Source organism: Eumetopias jubatus, unplaced genomic scaffold (assembly GCF_037043125.1).
Source record: "Eumetopias jubatus isolate StellerSeaLion01/CBP00866 unplaced genomic scaffold, mEumJub1_p1.0 scaffold_13, whole genome shotgun sequence".
Lineage (NCBI taxonomy): Eukaryota > Metazoa > Chordata > Mammalia > Carnivora > Otariidae > Eumetopias > Eumetopias jubatus.
This window is the reverse complement of record NW_028274819.1, coordinates 59,871,812-59,890,398: the sequence shown is the minus strand read 5'-3', so window position 1 is coordinate 59,890,398 and position 18,587 is coordinate 59,871,812. Positions and strand designations below refer to the sequence as shown.

Here is an 18,587-nt window from a genome sequence, read left to right as displayed (position 1 = left end):
TTTAGGAGCAAAGAGGCCAGATGATCAATTTTCCACAATCTAGAACTCAGCAACTCTGAGTTCTTAAGGAACTTTCCTGAGAGCCCCTCGGGTGTGTGGACCTTCTTTCTTAATGCCCTGCCATCTTCTGTACACACTCCTCCCTAACAGCCTGAGGACCTGCTTATCCAGGTCTGGTTTCCACATTAAACTGCAGGTTTCTTGAGGTGGGCCTTGTCCAAGGCCGTATCTTCTCTGCTGAGCACCCAAATGCAGGTGCTACAGTCAAAAGTGGAAAAAGTTGATGTTCTCTCTTCCTCCTTCCTGCCAGCCCTCTTCCCCCTCCCACCCCACACACAAAAACATCCCCCATGGAACAGTACAATAAGCCACACACATAACTGTGGGGACAAGCAGAGATGAAGTGATTTGCCCAAGTGCTGCAAAGTCAAAATTCAAAGCATGGCCCCAGACTTCATGCCCTTCCCACCTTACCAGGTACCTCCCTCAACTAAACAAGCCCTCACCTGTGGCTTTCCACTAGGGGTAGGCCATTGTGCCCCCCTAATTGGGGGCAGCGAGGACAGCCACACAGAGGTGACTTCTGTTTTCATACAGTTTACAAAGCCCTTTTTCATACATTACCTCAGGCAAACTCTGGTGACTCTAATTTAATTGCCACATTGGCTTTCTAGGAGGTAAGGCTTCTTCCTGACCTTGCAAAATAAACAGGTCACATTTTGAATTAATGTAACCAAATGTTCTGGGAGAACCAGAGCCCTTTAATTAGTCACTCACGTGACACAATTGTAGACTCTTTGCAGCTCCTTTTCCACTAATTTCCCCAAATGCCATTGCATTAAAAGGTACAAAAATAACATTTTTGGCGTACGGCTTGATTAGATCTAGGAATTCCTAGACCACCCCCCGAGGAAGGCACGTTAGCCATGTGTCTGGGCTTTTTCCATCTGGAAACTCAGCCTGGTTTGTGTCCCCATTGAAATGTTAGTGGCCTGCTCCATGAGGCCCTGTGGACACCAGACCATGTCTTAGAGCATCTCCTGACACTTCAGGGCCCAGACTGTTGAAGAGGCACCAGGAAGCAGGCCATGGAGAGTCTGCGAGATTAATACAAGTAACACTTGCGAAGCCCTCACATTCCCAGAGGGCGTTCACAACTGTCACCTGGTCAGATCCACAGCATAGGGAGATTGGCCCCACGTGGAGTACTGGGGGCACCATCATACCCTGGAGGAAACATCCTCAGAGAGACAAGCAGCTTGGCGCAGAGCTGCCCTTTTGCTGCATGGCTTTGAACGAGGTTTGGATTTGCTCACAGGGTCAGTCCAACCTGCGAGGCCCGCCACCATCCATATAAGCTCTATTTTCTGGTTGTAAACCTCACCTGGAGAGGCTTCACCATGGCCCTTCACCACAAAAACCAGGCTAACGTTCCTGGGAGCAGCAGACCCGGCTCCCAAGACCAGCTCTGTGTCTGACCTGCAGCATGACCCTGCAAGAGTCTTGTCCTGTGTCCCTCGGCTTCCCAGGGAGGGTGGTGGGAGAACCAGATGACATCAGCATTGCCCAAGCCTGTCACAGTCTGTGTTATAGTGGGGTGCCCGCCTGTGCCACTCTTCCTTTCCTGCCCTGCCTCTTTTACCAACTTTTTTTAACCTAAGTGAATTTATTTATTTATCTTTTAAGATTGTATTTATTTATTTGAGAGAGAGAGAGGGAGGGAGCACAAGTGGTGGGGGGTGGGAATGGGCAGAGGGAGAGAGAGAAGCAGACTCTTAGCAGGGAACAGGGAGCCTGACAATGCGGGGCTGATCCCAGGGCCCCAGGATCATGACCTGAGCCAAAGGCAGACGTTCAACCAACTAAGCTACCCAGGCGCCCCAAATTTATTTATTTTAAAAGAAAATTGTGTATTTCTGTTGCAATTCACTTGCCATACCTAGAAGGAAGCCATAGAAATAATACAAGGGTAGTGGTTGTCCCAGTCTGGTGAAAGAATGCCTGCTTGAGAACATGGAGCAGAGGTTCACTTCCCTTTGTTAAGTAGGGAACCTTAGCAAGTGTTAGTGTTAAAAACACACCAGTACTAACGTGAGGCTTCCTCCTCGACACCATCTAAAAGGTTGAAAGCAGCTATCCTGCATGTGACTCAGAGTGCTTTAATGTCTGTTGGCGCTGAATGCCACCAAAATCATGACCGTAGGATACTCAGCCCCATGGCTTTTCCCAGTATTCTGTCTAGGCTTTCAGTGTGACCCCCTGCAGCCTGCTCACTCTGAGAATAAACATCTCTGGCTGCTCTCAGAATCTACGCTTCTTGCCTTTCCTAAGTGAGGTCTTCTCTGAGCGATCTGTTCCCACCCTCCCCTCCGAGCCCCCAGCCCCCTGCCCCTGTCATCAGTTCTGAGCTGGGTGCTTTGAGCTCAGCTGGATCCCCCATCCCTGGTTAATGGCTCCCAGTCTGGACCAGGAAACCACGTGGCTTCCTTCCTCCCCCCACCTTCCTCTCCTTTCTCCCCTCCTCTCTCTCCCTCTGTACTGCCATTATTTATATAGGTGTTCGAGATTAAACATGAAAAAAAATTTCACTTTGCGATAAAAGGCCTAAAAGGACCAAAGCCAGAAGAAAAACAGAAACAGCACAATGTGGAGCTATGGGAGGGAAAGACAGGTTATGGAGGCCTATAGATCCTTACTGTGCTGTGTGGCCACGGGCAAGTTGCTTAATTTCTCTGGGTCTGTTTCCTCCCCTGTAAAATGGATGTTGGTTTGAATAGTACTTCACAAAATTTCTGTGTATTTGAGGAAATATGGTCAAGGCTTCTAGCATTATGATTGCTACATAATGGGTACCCAATGAATGTTTTTTTCCTGTTCCCCCTCTGGAACCCAAAAGGTTTTGGCCAGGTATTTCTGGAAGGCAGGCAGATTCTGCCATTCCCACCCAGACTTGGAGGAGGTACAATTAACAGCTCTATTTGGATGTCCTGAGCTTTAATCCTCCTCTCTCCCTCCTGCATGATTTGCAGAGATTTAGGAGAGGTGAGGGAGCCCCTGGCGGCAGCGAAGCAAACATAGCAGGGGTCTTGGAAACAGAGCCCCAGCCTTGCTTGCTAGAGCTCCGCGCATGCTTGCATTCCCGATAGTGCCAGGAACTGAGTGTTGATATCTGGGGCCAGATGAAACGCTGTGATGTCTTTTCCTTCTGGTCAGCTAGCCTTTCCCCCAGAGTTGAAAGGAGAGGAAAATGGTAATTAATTTAGGCTTCACTTCTTCTCTCCTGAACGGATCATATTTCTATAAATAACTCTGGGAAGTTGCTGCACAGAATACCAACGGTAATACATGTATTTGCACTTCCAGAGACCTCTCTTTAGCTGCCGAATGCAGGCTCTGGGGGAAGAGACAACTGATGGGACCCCATCCAGACTCACTTCTCTCACCCAGCTGCCCATCTGTAAAATGGGGGTAAGAACAGCAATCTGGATAGGAGTTGTTTCAAAGGCAAGATGGGAGACGTCTTAGACATTGAGATTATAGCGGGTGTTCAGTATTTCCTGGGCTCCCCTTGTCATCTTTGGCAAAGAATGGGGTGTGTTTTCAGATGGTGAGGAGGTTAGCTTGTCAAAATTTAGGTTGTGATGACTTGTCTGCCATCATCTTGAGAAGGAGCAAAAACGGAAGTTGCAATGATACTTACCTGTTTTCTGTTATCTGTTATTACCTATTGTGCACATCCTGCTCTCCTTAGCCAGAACACTTCCTGCTGTGTCTTTTCTCCCCTGGACCACGGCAGTCGTGTCCTCATTGGCCTCCCTGCCTGCTGTCTCTCCCTTTCCTCCATCCTTGCAGGGCCCCGGGGTGATTCCTCCAAAGCCCAGATCTCCGACATGCCCCCTCCCCCCGCCCCCGCCGCGACCCTCGACTCGTTCCCACTGCTGGCAGGCTCAGGGCCTGACTCAGCAGGACAGCCACAGCCAAAGCCCTTCTTCCCAGGGGCCCTCCGCCCTCTGTGTTTATGCCTGTGCTCCCGCCAGGGGGCCGTGGCTGCAGTAAACTGACACGGCTCTGGAGGGTACAGGGAACATGCCTGATGCCAAATACAGGGCCCTCGGTGAATATCTGGTGTTATGGGGAGCAAAGGCTTCATTAGTGTAGAGTGAGAACAGTGGAAGGGCTTTCTGGTTTGGAGCGACCTGGGAAGAAATGAAGCTTATTTACCCTTCAGAACCAATTCAATTTCCCCAAATGATTACTAAAGGCTTACTTTGTGCCAGGGTTCATGGAGAAAAGAAAGCAATCTGCTCACCTGTTTGGTTGTTGGAGAGACAGACACACAGCTGAACAATCCTGCCCTGAAGCAGGCATCCATTAGGGGAGCAAGGAAGCAAGTGTGCCGGGGTCTGTGAGGCTGCAGAATTTTAATGCAAGCTGGGGAGGCTCAGGTGGAATACAAACTGGAAGAAGACCTTAACTCCCAAGGAGCCCAGGAAGTTTCCACGTTCAGGGTCTGCCCAGAAGTGAGCTTTAGTTTTATGATCTGTGGGTCTGCTGCAACCTGAATCGTGTCCTGCAAAAGCCACCTGTGGAAGCCCTAGCCCCACCGTGTGACCGTATTGGAGACAGATCCTTTAAGGAAGTGAGTTAGGCCTTCTGAGGTCATGAGGGTGGAGCCCTGATCTGAACAGAAACTGGTATCCTTATAAAAGGGGAGGGGACGCCAGCGCTCACTTGCTCCCTGCCATGGGACACAACAAGAAGGTGGCAGTGTGCAAGTCAGGAAGGGAGCCCTCACCAGACACCAAACCCTGTCGGAACCTTGGTCTTGGGCTTTCCAGACTCCCAAATGATGAGAAATCAATGTGTTTGGTTTAGCCACCCAGGCTATGGTATTGGTCATGGCAGCCTGAGCAGACGAGGAGAAGGTGTGAGGAGGAGTCTGGATGGTCATGCTTTGCATGTCAATTATTTGTATGCAGCCAAATATTCCCAGCCTAATTGTGGGGTTTGGAAGCATTTATTTCCTCATTCATTCATTCATTCAGCAGACTTTTCCAGGGGTGTGCTCTGTGTGGGGTCCTGTGCTAGAGAGTTCTGATCATACATCGTTTGTGCCCTCCATGTGTGGTCAGGTGCATGGGGGACAGGTAGAGGGAAGGAACATCCGGGTCTGCTGCAGGGGGCAGGAATAGAAGACAAGGCTCTCTTCCTCTCTTCCAGGAAAGAGCTGGTATGACAGGGACCCATCTCCACTCCACCCCCTCCCCCCTCTCATGGAGCAGTCTCTTTAGAAGCCTCGGTTTCCCCAGGGTTTGAGGTATAAATGGAGTGAGCGGTATGGACTGAGGGCAAGTGTGCTGCTCAGAGCTCATTCAGAGAGGGGAAGGTGGCAGGTACAGCCTCGGGAACTGAGGAGGGCCTGACACACCTGTGATTGTGTAACAGAAGGGCAAATCCCATTCCTGCACACTTACAGGGAGCCGGGTGCTGTGCCAAGTGCTCCAGATTTCCCACCCATGAATCTGCGTGACGGGGGGCTTGTTCCCACCCCTGAATCTGTGTGATGGGGGCTTGTTCCCACCCCTGAATCTGTGTGACGGGGGGCTTGTTCCCATCCATGAATCTGTGTGAGGGGGGCTTGTTCCCACCCATGAATCTGCGTGACGGGGGGCTTGTTCCCACCCATGGATCTGTGTGACGGGGGCTTGTTCCCACCCATGAATGTGTGTGACGGGGGCTTGTTCCCACCCCTGAATCTGTGTGACAGGGGGCTTGTTCCCACCATGAATCTGCGTGACGGGGGGCTTGTTCCCACCATGAATCTGCGTGACGGGGGCTTGTTCCCACCCATGAATCTGCGTGACGGGGGCTTGTTCCCACCCATGAATCTGCGTGACGGGGGCTTGTTCCCACCCATGCATCTGTGTGACTGCGGGGCTTGTTCCCACCCATGAATCTGTGTGACGGGGGCTTGTTCCCACCCATGAATCTGCGTGACGGCGGGCTTGTTCCCACCCATGAATCTGCGTGACGGCGGGCTTGTTCCCACCCATGAATCTGTGTGACAGGGGGCTTGTTCCCACCCATGAATCTGTGTGACAGGGGGCTTTTTCCCAACCCATGAATCTGTGTGACTGCGGGGCTTGTTCCCACCCATGAATCTGTGTGACTGTGGGGCTTGTTCCCACCCATGAATCTGTGTGATGGGGGTTTATTCCCCCACATGAATCTGTGTGATGGGGGGCTTGTTCCCATACATGAATCTGTGTGAGGGGGGTCTTGTTCCCACCCATGAATCTGCGTGATGGGGGCTTGTTCCCACCCGTGAATCTGCGTAACTGCAGGGCTTGTTCCCACCCATGAGTCTGCGTGATGGGGGCTTGTTCCCACCCATGAATCTGCATGACTGCGTAGCTTGAGAGCAGAAGACTTAAGAGTATGGGTTTGAATTTTGGCTCTGCCACTACCAGCTGAGACCTTTAGGAAATAATGTGACTTCTAAGTTTCCATTTTACCTCAAGTTTAGAGTAGGGATGATGATAATGCCTACTTCATACATGTTGTTAGAATTCAATGTGAAATCATGTATGTGAAGTACGCAGCAAAGTGTGTGACTCTTATAAAGTCTTAAATGGACCCTATTGTTATTGTTATCCGTATTCTGGTTATCGCTTTACCCAACCAAGCCTCAGAAAGGTCTGCTAACTTGGCCAAGGTCACGCAGATAAGTGGCATTTTGTGTCCCAGGTGTGCCTGGCTCCTTAACGCAACCTCATCTTTCCCCCACAGGCCACCTTCCCTCCGCCAACAGCCATGGTCCCCCTTTCTTGACAGTGTTCGGGAAGCCAAAGATCTCAGAAAGCCTCCCCGGCAGATCAGAGATCTCTCCCCACCACCCCCCGCCCCGCCCCGCCCCGCATTGAAGAGGAGGCTGCATGCACACCGTGGGGGCAGTCCCCAGCCCCAGGCCAGAATCCCCCTGAATGGAAACCGCTGAGTCGCACTCCAGTGCTTAGCTCTTTTAAGATGCCCCCATTGGGCCCCTGTATGGGTGACAAGATGATGCATGAGGTCTGGCTAAGCAGCTTATTTGTCTGAGCTGGTGATGGCCTTTGTCCTGAGTTGGGTTAATGGTAAGGAGCAGTGGCCCTTTAAAGCCTGGACAATGGACAGGCTTCTCAGGTCACCGAATCACTCAGCAAATGGCCTGAGCCCCTCCAAGCACGGGGGGCCTCTGCCCCTCCACTCCCTGCTAACCTCACTCTTCATCTAGTGACGCACTGCTCCCCTTCCTAGCCAGGAGGGACACTTAGATATAAAGGGAAAGAAAGACTCAAAGAGCATTCAACAGACAAAGGACTTCAGAGGAGGGAACCAAGATAGACAGAGGACTAGGGATAATTCCTGACCTCCTGCCTCCAGCCTGTGCTCTCCTGCCCTGCTCTTTCCCCTCCCACGAGACATGGCACCCACAGTGACCTGTGATAGTGATTTCCCAGCGCACCTTCCACTACTGAAACCTAACACTACACATTACAGTTTCGACTTCTTAGGCTGGCAGGCAGGACCCACTAGAGTATGCCCCTTCCCCTCCTGCTTGGACCTCTCTGATACCTCCCCAGACCCCCACTCCAGTGAGGCACACCACTGGCCTTCACTACCTGCTTAACCAAAGCAGCCCCCTCTTCTCAGCTTCCTGCATTTGCCTCAGTGTAAGATCCTATTGAAAGAAGGCTTCAAGTGTTAACATTTTCCTCGAAGTTGTGAAAACCACTGATTAAAGTCAACCCATTCCTTACATGAAGAGTGGCTGAGCTAGATTTGAAGCCAGGCCTTCTGATTCCAAATCCTGACTTTCTCTCAGTGGATGTAGTCACTTATTCTTTCTCAAAGATCTCTTGACCGCCTACTGTGTGCCAACCACTGAGGTAGGGCCACGGGTACTGATGTAATCCTGCCCCCGAGAAGGGGCTGAACATTTATATCCAGTCACTGAGAGTTCAATGATGCAAACGTGGAAAGTGCCTAGTGGCTTTGGCACCTAGATGGCCATTGGTGACTATGGTAAGACCATTTTCAGGGTCTGGAGGCTAAAACCAAAGGACAGATAGGAGGTGAAAGGGCAGAAATAGTTTGGATAACTGAGTCTAAGAAATTGGGCTTTGCATCACAGATTACTAATTACAACAGGAAAAAGATTCTTTACGGTGGGGAGATCAGGAATCATCCCCTGTGTGACCACTTAGTGGTCAGTAATATGAAGCAAGAACAAGTACATTCCATCACATGTGAGATGTGAACCTGAATCTAATCATGAGGAAACAGTCAAGAGCCATCCAGTATGTAGGGACAGTCTGTACGGCAGCTGGCCTGGACTTTAACAAAAGGTCAATGTCATGAAAAAAAGGAATCAGGAGTGCTAGGGTGGGTAGAAATTTCTTCTAGATTAAGAGACTAAATAAATATAGCAGCCACATTCTTTTTTTCTTTTAATTTATTTAAATTCAATTAATTAACATATAATGTATTATTGGTTTCGGAGGTAGAGGGCAGTGATTCATCAGTCTTTTATAATACCTAGTGCTTATTATACCACGTGCCCTCCTTAATGCCCCTCCCCCCGCCCCCCTTCCCTCCAGCAACCTTCAGTTTGTTTCCTAAGATAAAGAGTCTCTTATGGTTTGTCTCCCTCTCTGATTTTGTCTTGTTTTATTTTTTCTTCCCTTTCCCCACGCTCCTCTGTTTTATTTCTTAAATTCCACATGAGTGAGATCATATGATAACTGTCTTTCTCTGATTGACTTATTTCACTTAGCATAATACCGTCTAGTTCTATCCACATCATTGCAAATGGCAAGATCTCATTCCTTTTGATGGCTGCATAATATTCCATTATATATATAATACCACATCTTCTTTATCCATTCATCTGTCGATGGACATCTGTGCTCTTTCCATAGTTTGGCTATTGTGGACATTGCTGCTATAAACATTGGGGTGCACGTACCCCTTCGGATCCCTACATTTGTATCTTTGGGGTAAATACCCAGTAGTGCAATTGCTGGATCATATGGTAGCTCTATTTTCAACTGTTTGAGGAACCTCCATACTGTTTTCCAGAGTGGTTGCACCAGCTTGCATTCCCACCAACAGTGTAGGAGGGTTCCCCTTTCTCCGCATCCCCGCCAACATCTGTCGTTTCCTGACTCATTAATTTTAGCCATTCTAACTGGTGTGAGGTGGTGTCTCATTGAGGTTTTGATTTGAATTTCCCTGATGCCGAGTGATGTTGAGCATTTTTTCATGTGTCTGTTGGCCATTTGTTTGTTTTCTTTGGAGAAATGTCCATGTCTTCTAAATATAGCAGCCACATTCAAGCAACATTTGAATCTTGATTAGATCTAAGTTTCTTTTAAGGCTATAAAGAAGACATTTAGGGAAGAATTGAAGAAATTTTTAAATACGGTGTATATATATATGTTAGGTGACATTGTGGAATGACTGTTCATTTTCTTAGTTGTGATCATGATAGATATTGTGGTTGGATGGGGGAATGTCCTTATTCTCAGGAGATACATGCTGATGTAAGGTGTCCTGATGTCTGCAAGTGTCTTTCAAATGCTCAGAAAAAAAAAATTTATAAAAAGATAATGAAATAAAGCAGTGTGGCATCATATTAACAATGGACAGATTTAGGTGAAGGGTATATAGGTGTTTTTGAACTATTCTTTGGACTTTTCTTTAGGCTTGCAAGTGTTCCAAATAAAAGTGGGAGAGATGTTGCTTGGGTTGAAGGGAGATTGGATAAAGCAGCTGAGTTTTTGGAAAGGTCTCATGGGATGGGCGAGGTGTGGGCGCATTGTGTAGTGCAATCCCACCTCCATCCCCTTTGGGAGCTCAGAATATAGAAACTCTGTGAACCTTTACAGAGAATTGATAGTTTAGCAGCTGTGATAAAACAGTCCCTTCCTGGGCGTGGAGGGGACTTGGTCGAGGCTCTGGAGCCGGTAATGGGAACCACATTGGCAGAAGTGTGCGGAGCCCCACCCCAGAAATAGCCCTTCTGTGCTGAGGCAGGACAACTGGAACGAATTATGTGCATTCATACTCGTTAAACTGCCTTGGCACCAGAAGTGATCCCTGTAACCTGAGCTTTACAGCGGTACAGCTCTAGTTAAATTTGGGCCAGCCTTGCCCCGCACCCTCTCTGTCAGAGGTTTATAGCTAAAGCATAAAGCAATTCAGCATGAGCTGAAACATGAAAAACTCCTCCATATTGTAAAGGCAAACTTTCCTGTTTAAAGCTTTCTAGCAAGGCAGCATTTTAGAATAAAACCTTTTCCGTCTCCTGCTTTTCCAGCCTTGGCCAGAATCCCAAAAGCCCCCACCCCATCCCCACCCCACTCCCCATCTCCAACCAAGACCACAATCCAATCAAACACAGAAGCTGCTGCATTCTGTGGTTAGAAGGGTTGTATTGTGGCCGGGGAGTCCTGCCTTCTGAGTCTGAGCCCTAAAGCTGTGTGGCCTTGGGCAAATTGGTTTCACTCTCTGAGCTTCAGCCTCTTGCTAATTTATAGACAGTAATAATTACAGGGTTGCTTAGTCCATACGGGTGTGTGGTGACTGCGCGTAAGGAGACTGGACACCCAGTGACGCTGTGTAAATATTGTCTTATCGATCACATCTGAGGGTGTCAAATACAGAGAGATCTGTGGAGACTAGTCTTTTTTTTTTTTTTTTTTTTTGCCATGCCACGAGGTGTGTTTTATTTTCATTCAACATACAAATAATTTGCTATAATATCCCAGGGCAAACCGGAGAATTTGGCAGGGGGAGGTCCCCTCAGAGACCCACAGGCTGCAGTGCCCGGGTTCATGGTGCAGCCTATCGCGCGTGTCCATCTTGCAGGTGGCTCTTCTTTCTCCACATCATGACAGGGGTGTCCCGAAGATTACGGGGGTGGGGAATCCTCTAGGTTCTTAGGAAATTCCACTCCGCTTCTCCTGCTCAGTGGTCTCTTTGGTCGGCAGGGCGTTCTTCTCTTGCGTCTCCATTTTCTTCAGCTTGGCCTTACCGAAGCTGGCGATTTCCCCCATGTCCGGCTCGTCCGCCATTTTCTTAAAGCAATTGTGGAGTTCCGCTCCGATCCCGGCGCCTGGGGCTCCCGCTCGCGTTGCTGCAACAGGAGACCTGTCTTTTTTGATCATGAAGGAACGCTTACCCAAAACTACTACTTCTACCTAAAAGGTAGCCGAAGTGCAGCTCTCACTAGAAGACAAATCACATGGAAAGACATAGGGAAAGAATTTGATTTTGTCCTCTTATTAAGAATTTCTGGTAAAAGGGGGGGTAGGCTTTGAAGTCGGATAGGCCCAGGTTAAAGTCCAGGCTCTGCCACTTACTGGCAGTGTGCCCCCAGGCAGGTTAGTAATCCCTTTGGAGCCTCGGTCACTTCGTCTGTATAGTTGGGCATAATAATGCCAACAGAGCAGGGTGAGTGAGGAACCAACACACCTTATGAAAAGCTCTTTGCCCAGCGCCTACCAAATAGTCAGCATTTAATGAACAGAGCTGCGGCCATTATTGAATCTGAGAAGAGAAAGGGTCTTAATATTGAGACCTGTGTCTCGAGTGTTTTTCTTGGGCACCAGGAATGACAGACCAAGGGTGGCCAGTGACATCAAAAGCCCTGCCCTGCAGACCTTACAACAGATGATGAAAATGTACCATGATTTCTGCCCTTTTGAAGCTCTTGGCCTAGCCCTTCAAGCTACGAGGGGTTTGGTGGGCTTGGAGAACACTGAGGATGGGGAGAAGCTTTAGTTGTTATTTCAAAGTCAGATAGCTCCTTCAACATGGCAGACTGGTTTGTTCAGAGCCCCATACCTGGACTTGTGGTCTGGCAAAGGGGATGACCTTCACGCACCTGTTTCTCCTGGCAATCATGGCTAGCGATGGGTGGGAAAGTGTGGGCCAGAATCAGGTGACTTGTTTTTTCTCTCTAGATTAAGAACCCCAGACTGCTTCATAGGAGGTTCAGCATTTCATTTGAGTCAGCACAGTGTCATCCAGTTTACCCAGCACAGGACTGCTCCTCCGATCCCAGCTCTGCCCTCACTGGTGTTGGAAAGTCTCTCCATCTGCTTGGCCCTCACTCTTCAGGTCTCTAAAGGGAGACTAAGACCACCTGCTCTGCTGGCCTCTCCAGCCGGTCATGTGGCTTCTATGAGCTAAGACACGGGAGAGTGTCCCCTGCACAAGAGGACAGGAGGCAGCCCCCAGGAGCACACTCTCTAGCCAGGCAGGCGCATCGTATGCACTGAGCGCGCTACATGTTTTCCTGCAAAGCTACATGCAAACAGAGGATGTTATTACTAAAATACTTGGTAAATAGAATGTTTAGTAAATGGAAACTTTGTGAGTATAGGATAGGAGAGAGAATACTAATATTTACTTACCAGCTGCTACCCTTAATTTATTCTGGTTTTGGCATCTAGATTCTTGACTGTGTATTTTTGCACATTAAAGTAACACGCCTGGGTTGTCAAGACTTTCAAACAGGTCATCTACGATAACACTAAAAATCTAGGCATGTTTTCCTACTAGAAAAGAAAGAATTTTCAAATATGCCTTGAAAATCGCCCTCCCTCTGGACAGGTGAGAATTTATGATGGGCAATTAAAGGACGTGTATTTGCTGAATGTGTATTTCTCCTGCTAACGCAGGGGAAGTAATTAATAAAAGGGGGAAGATGAGGTTCGAAAGGGGCTGGACTTGCTTCCTGCCCATTGGCAGGTTGGGTTAAACATTTTCAATCTGTGCATTCCTTGGGCGAGCTCTCTGTTGCTCACAGCCACTCCCAACCCCTCCCCCGACACTAGGTTCCCTTCTTTTTCTGTGTCCCTGCTTTCGTGAGTCAACGTCCTTCAAAATGTGCCTCTTCCGGGACTGAAAAAGTGCCTAAAAGTTGGAGAGTGAAATCACCCCCTTCCTCTGGGGGTTCCTGTCCCAGCTCAGGGGCTGTCACCTGTGGGCTGGGAACAGGTGTGTGTTTGTTGTCTGACGGGTACGCACTTGTAAGGGTCTTTAGCTAGGGCCCCTGCTCTGGGGCTGCGGCCAGATGCACATTTCTGGGGTGGGGAGAAAGAAGCTATCCCAAAGATCCTCACAGGATCTCGTGCCAGAGGAGTTTCATCAGGTTTCAAAGTCTGGTCAGCGTTCCCACTGCACCTTCAGCCTTGTGGGGGCTCTCTCGGAAAGACGTCCCATCTGGAGGAAGGGCACAGGCTTTGGAGTCAGCCAGACCAGCCTCGGATCACCGCTTCTCCAGTTTGTAGCCACATAGCATGGAACCATCCATCTCCCACTCTGAGTCTGAGTTTTGTCCTTCGCAAAATAGGGTAAGAATTCTTACCTCGGGTGGGGGGCAGTTGGCAGGACTGAGTTAGGTAGTACTGGTGAAAAGATGAGCGGGGTCCTGGCACATGGTAAACACGAGAATAAGTCAGTCCTCTCTCCAGGCGTACGAACCGCCCACAGGGCTTGCGCTTGTGAAAAGATGAGGGATCCGAGAGGGGGAGGCAGATCAGCCTTTGCTCTAGAGGAAGGCCAGCCAGCTGGTGCTCAGGGCTGTCCTCAGTATGGCTCACACCGTGCTTCTCCATGTTTAAAAAGACCTCATCACCCCGAGTCTCACCACCGCTCAGGGGTGGGAATAACTACTTCTCAGGATTGTCACAGGATCCAATGAGATCACGTGTGTGAGAGCATCGGGCACGTTACCTGGCACATGGTAGATGCTCAGAAAATGTTGGATTTTACAAAAAAGAAATCTTGTTGGGACGCCTGGGTGGCTGTCGTTAAATGTCTGCCTTCAGCTCAGGTCATGATCCCAGAGTCCTGGGATCGAGCCCCGTGTCGGGTTCCCTGCTCGGCGGGAAGCCTGCTTCTCCCTCTCGCACTCCCCCTGCTTGTGTTCCTGCTCTCACTATCTCTCTCTGTCAAATAAATAAATAAAATCTTAAAAAAAAAAAAAAGAAATCTTGTTAAAGACAGGCCAAGAGTGCTGTCTGTGATCCTTCGGAGACAGTCCCCTGCCTGCACCAGGGGCAGCTTCATGAGGTGACAGCTGCGGGGAGAGCTGCTCTAGATTGTACAACACACTGGGGTGGACACCGAGAGCTCTCCTATCGGCCCTGCCCCCGCACCTGGCTAGCATCCTGCCAGGGCTCTGCCTTCCTGCCTCCCAGCCCGAGGCCAGGAGACTTTCAAGTCAAGACCTGACCAGAACAGCCTCTTCCTGTTGGACACTCCTGGTCCTATGTGTGCTTGGCGCAGGTCCCTTGGCCTTCCCACGGAGTCCCAGCTGCCAGTCCCTGGTGGGTCACTTTCTCTGTTCCTCCAACACACCTGGCCCCTTTCCCAGCTCTGCCCTTTTCTGCAGGAGTACGTTTTTGAGGCACCTGTAAGTGCCTTCATGTCCCTTGGCATGTCCCTCCATGCCAGCATTGTTCCCTTACGTGGGTGAGGCAGCTGAGGCTCAGAGAGATCAAGCAGTTCACCCAGGGTCAGGCAGCTAGCAGGTGACCAGCCTGTAGTAGCCGGCATGAGAGTTTGTGGTCTCCGCACGCACTGCGGGCAGGGTTCCCAGGAAGAGCTTCACAGTGCCGTTGGTTTGAGGTGACACGCCTGCCCAGGCATTCAGAGTGCAGGATGTTTGTTCACTCGTTCACTTAACAAAGTGAGGCAATTTGTCGGGTTCTTTTGGTAACTCTTAGGCACAGGGGCTCAGGCAGAGACAGCTCTTGGCTTTAGCAGAGAATGGCTTGAGGGTGCTATTTCTGGTAGGCCTAGGGCCAGAGGGAGAAGAGAAAGCAGCTGTAGAGATTGGGGTAAGTGCTTGGCTTGTCAGAAAGATAATCCCCCCACACCTGTGCCCTGGAAACACAATCCAGGGCTCTGAGATACACTTTCGTCTGTCACCAGGGTGTCCCCAGGGTGACCTGCCCAACCGTATCAAAGCTGGTGGGGCTCAGGTTACAGAGCCCATTCTCAGGGCCCTTGAGTCCCAACAATTGCTGTTTGTCCTTTGGAGCTGCCATCCCCCAGGAGGAATGTTAATGGACCAAGAATGGAGCGGGGGAGGGGGACAGACTGACCAGTTAGAGTCCACACTCAGGTCAGCCTCTTGAGTGAGCTCATCCGTGCATGTCTGCTAGTCCTTCCAAGAGACTCTTCAACCAGTTCCAAGAAAGAGGGATTCATCCTCTGCTTTTCCTAGCTCAGACCACCACCCCTAAGGCTAGAGGTTGGGGGAAGGGGTCCTCTGCTTAATCTGGAATTTAGTCTACCCCTTGGCAGAGTTTACAGCTCAACTCAAGAAATATTTAAAAGCAGAAAAACTAAAAATGACTTGGATGTCCAATAATAGAAAGTTGGTAAAATGACATTATCTCCTGTCCATTTGATGATCTTTTAAATCACTGTTAAAATCATGTGTTCAAATAATTTTAAAGATATGAAAAAAACCTCTTATTGTATATATTAAGTGGAAACAAAGTGAGATAGAAAACTGTATATACAGTAAGAACCGAAATTGTTAAGTACATGTTTACATATGTATAAGAAAAGACTAGAAGGAAATAGACCAGGGCACATTAACAGTGATTATTATTGGGTGCTGTGGCTATGATAGAGTTTTGGTTTTTCCCTTTGAACTTTTCTTCTGTATACATTTTCTAGCAAAAACATTCTTACTTGAGAGTCAAAAAGAAAATTATTTTCTTAAAAGTTAATTTATTTCACCCCTACTCTGCCTGACACTGTGCTGTGGATAAGAGATTCAGAAGAACCTAGCCTCTGCTCTCCATGAGCTCATAACCCAGCAGGGCATAAAAATACACCAGCAGAGTCTTTTAATCGTTGTTTTCAACAACAACAGCAGAAGCAGCAACTATAATACCAACACGTTTGTTAAGTGCGATGGAATGTTCTAAATGCTTTATGTATGTTTACATTTAAACCTTACAACTCAATGGGTAGGCAGTTATTAACCCATTTTACTGATAGCACAGGATACCATGGGAACAGAGGGAAGAGAGATTAACTCTGTGTTGGGGTAGGGGCGCAGTGAAGGAGGCCACAGTCAGGAACCTGCACGTATGCTGATCCCTACAGGAGAAACGTGAGTTCTCCAAGCAGACCGAGCAGGGAAAGGTTTCCCAGGTGCAGAGAACACCGTGAACAAAGACACCAAGAGACAAAAGAGCAAGACATCATTATGAGATGGCTAACACCACACTCCTTCCTCCCCAGCAAGAAGCCAGAAAGGTCCGCGGGACCACTTTGTGAAGGGCATAGGAGACCGTGCTGGAAGTTTGAGCATAATTCCATTAAGCAGTGGCGAGCCATGGAGGTGTCTTGACATGGCCAGCTCTGCATGGGAGGAAGATCGTTCTGTCTTCTTAAACCCCGTGAAAAGCTCAGCCGTACGTGGAGAGAGAAATGTTCCTCTGGAGACTGAGTGTTGCAGGAAAATTCATCTCCGTTCCAGCTGACGAGGCAGAGAAGGAGAAAGGAAACGGCGGGAGGCCATGGAAATGTGTGATTTCCTTTACCCTTATCAGCTTGTAGAAAGTCACTGCCAGCCATGTGGAATCCAGCGCCAGGATGAGAGACGAATGTGCTCAGAAATGTGTTTACCACCTAGCCTGGGGAAAGGTGTTACTGCCGGAAGAGAGACTTGGGAATTCCAAATGGACTTTCGGGTTTCAATTCGATTTCTGTGCTTAATTAGCCCAAAACACTGCTGTTCCTGCCATAAAAACTAGAGAAAGTCTTGTGTGACAATGCTATCAGGACTTGTATTCCAGGCATGGTAGGAGCTGCATGTATTACGGAAGTCCCCCAGCCCCTCTCCATAGAGCTGACAGTCATAGGAAGCGAGGGTGACCCTCTGTGGATCCCTCTGTGATGCCTTTCTGTAGCTAATATGGAGGTGCCCAGATTATGGTCCATTGTACTTGTCCACAAGGGTTCTGCTTGCACCAAAAAAGACAATCGGAATGATGTAGGGAGTTTGCAAAAGGATCATCTCTTATTCGGACATTGTCCTTCCTACTGAAATACCCCTTTTTCAATGAAGCGATGATGAGTAGATTGTGTTATTTTTGTTTTTTGACTTTCTGTTTAATTTTACCATGAAATGCAAAAGTCTAGAAACTACTAAGCTTATGCCTTACTGATCTATACTTCGTGTCATGCTGTGGGAGAGATGCACAGATGAATAAGACATGCACTTGACCCTTAAAGACAGATAATCATGCATAGTAATCCAAGGTATAGGAAATGATGAGTTTCATTGGGAAGAGGCTGGGAGTGATCATGAGGAGATGCTGAGAGGAAGATACATAAGAACTTTTGTACTATTTTTGCAACTTGTCAATGAGTCTAAAATTATTTCCAAATAAAAAAAATTGAAAAAAAAAGAAGACTGGCACCTAGGGTGAATGGTAAGGGGGCCAGAAGACGGATGGTAAAAAGTAGTAGCCCAGGATTGTCATTTAAAGCTGCACGAGGGTGGATCTTGAATGTCAGGCTAAAGAGTTCACACTTGACTCCGTAGCCAGTGTGGAGCCATGGAAGGTTTTCTTTTTTTTTTCCTTTAAATTTTTTTATTGTTATGTTAATCACCATACATCACATCATTAGTTTTTGATGTAGTGTTCCATGATTCATTGTTTGTGCATAACACCCAGTGCTCCACGCAGAACGTGCCCTCTTTAATACCCATCACCAGGCTAACCCATCCCCCCACCCCCCTCCCCTCTAGAACCCTCAGTTTGTTTTTCAGAGTCCATCATCTCTCATGGTTCGTCTCCCCCTCCGATTTACTCCCCTTCATTCTTCCCCTCCTGGAAGGTTTTCGATGAAGGGTAAAACATGGCCAGATTTCCTACTAGAAAGATCACTTGATAATCAGGGGATGATGGATTGTTGAGAAGTGAGCCTGGGGGTGGTTGAAATAAACCAGAGAGGATGATCTTTGAAAGTATCCCGAAGAGAACTAGCTCTGTAGGATAATAGGTGCTACTTGAAAGAGGGGTTCCACAGACTAAGAAAATGGGAAATGTCAAGGTTACAGAGATGTCTTTCTGCGGGAGTCCTCAGAGGCATTAATTTGATTATATGCACTGTGTTTCTCTAAAGAGAGGAGATAATATGGAGGATTTACCAAACCTTTTGACCATAGGACCCTCTTAGGAACTTCTCACAGGACTTGTATTCAGGAAAAAACATAACCAAAAACACTTCAGTCAATACTGGCTAGCACTGGAAATGGAGAGGAGCAGGTATTTATAGTTCAATCCCTCCTAACCTCTAGATTCTGCAAACTGGAAACCATGGCCTGAACATACCCAGATCCCTTTGTGCTAGGGTAGCCGGTGCCCCCTTAAACCACTCTTCCTTCCCCAGCTGTCTGAGCCTGAAGTCACCACCCTTCCCAATGTACCAGAGGCTCTTCTGTGGGTCCATTAATAGCGGGAGAACAGTAACATCACAACCCAATATTTTAAAATTTCACT

General features: G+C 48.4%; 1 protein-coding gene and 1 pseudogene across 3 annotated transcripts in view; one reads left to right on the top strand and one right to left on the bottom strand.

Annotated features, from left to right (window-relative positions):
* The window catches only part of TENM4 (teneurin transmembrane protein 4), a 368,675-nt gene that overhangs the window by 98,785 nt on the left and 251,303 nt on the right, over window positions 1-18,587 (top strand). The gene's annotated exons all lie outside the window — the stretch shown is intronic.
* Window positions 10,983-11,117, bottom strand: LOC114218748 (thymosin beta-10 pseudogene; annotated as a pseudogene).